Below are 1,799 nucleotides of genomic sequence, written 5' to 3'. Positions count from 1 at the left end.
AACAACGGTGAGGCAGGCCCTCAGCTGATGCAAAATATTATWGTTCATCTGAATTTTCTGGAATCACACATTGCTGGAGGCTGGATTTGTGGCCCTAATGAAAGTTTCTACTTTGTCTTCCACCTGCAAGTGCGCACAGAGTCAGTGGGGTCACAGATTGGTGTGCTGAAGAACAGCACGGTGGGCTGCTGCACATATATACATTGTTTAATGTAACAGGCACCTACTTCTGAATAATCACTTTTAGCTAGTACTTCAAAACAGTTAAATTCATAATGTATCAGGTCAGAGGAACACCAGGACACTGATTGGGGTGGGTGTGTATTTTTTTTTAAGTAAKGCTGAATAAAAATAAACTTCCATGTGAAAAATATTTTTAAATAATATTGAATCGCTCCAAATAAAACACTTAAACACATATCAGCTGCCTAGGAGGGATTGTCTCCTTGCTTCATTCCATTTTAACTGTACTCAGAGAGGGACTACACCTGTTTGTAAACAACCAAAGATGTTTCAACACATCTTTTATTACAGCTAACATGCTGATTTGCTTTTTCCTTCAGAAATTATTGATATTTTTTCACTCAACGCTTTTTTTTTTTTTTTAAGAAAATGCTTATCTTGCCTGTAGAGAAGTTCATTCTGAAAGGTAAAATGATGAGGAGTGTACAAGCAACTGGAAAGCACCTGCTAGAATGTAAACAGCTTGTACACATTTACTGCAGCCATTCCTATGCGTGCTGCCTTTAGCAGCAGGTCACACCAAACGTTTTGCTTTAGAAAAGTCAAAATTGTTTATGTTCCTTGGCAGATTCCAGATGAGTCAAARTTGGAGAGTACTCCTATCTCTCATGTGGATCACTGATGCCTGCAGCATTCCCGCTTCTGTTACAAACACCAGCCAAGCCCCTTAAGAAAAATGCCTGAGGATGAACAACATTCAAAGGGAAGCTGTGCTGGATGCAGTGAATAGTGACTGCCATTTTGCAAGGTGCTTCTCTGTGGTGCTGAGCCAAAAAAGAAAGTATGATGCTAATTTATCCAGCTTTAGGGCCACGAATAATTCCACTGACTTACTAAGTTTTCACAGAAACTTTAAAAGTTTTAAGTACAGTTCATGTGTGTCCGTGTGGGTTTGGTGTGGCCAGGATAATTTAATTTCCAAGCAACATCCATGTTCTAAAATGTCAGTTTTAGCTGCATGTGACCCCTTTCTCAAAACTTCACCCCACAACAAACCAAAAGCAAACAAAAAAAGCCCCCYATCCCCTTCCAGTATGATGTTGGCACGAAAACGCAACACCCTGCAACTCAGTTGTCCATTGTTAACAGGCAGAACACCTCCTCAGCTGAAATTATACTCTTTCTTTATCTAAAATTACAGTAATTAGTTGCAGTGCCCGTGCTGGAAGTGGAAACCCCAGGGAAATTTAGAACAGGAACCATCTACGCTCATTTCCCAAGGTATACATTTGGCTAATTTGGGGAGGACAGATGATCGGCGGGGACCTTTTTAAGCGCTTACTAGAGAAGTTGTAAGARCCCCGCTAAGAAGCGGGGATGCCGGGGGCCGAAGGAGTTGCAGGGGAACGTGCCGGGGTGCCCGTAGGCTGAGGAGCGGCACCAGGCAACCGAAACGCGCCTTTGCCGGAGGGAGAGAGAGAAGAAGGGCGGGAAGCGAGGCAGTTTCGGGAAGCCGCGTCCCCCTCGCGGCCGCCGCCCCCCGCCCCAGCCCCGCCGCCGCGCCCGGACAGCGGCGGGGGCGGCCTCGGGAGCCGGCCCGGGGGAGGAGCGGAGCG

This window comes from Malurus melanocephalus, unplaced genomic scaffold (genome assembly GCF_030028575.1).
Source record: "Malurus melanocephalus ecotype Western Australia unplaced genomic scaffold, MMel_1.1 scaffold_21, whole genome shotgun sequence".
Taxonomy (NCBI): Eukaryota; Metazoa; Chordata; class Aves; order Passeriformes; family Maluridae; genus Malurus; species Malurus melanocephalus.
Note: the sequence above shows the minus strand (reverse complement) of the source record.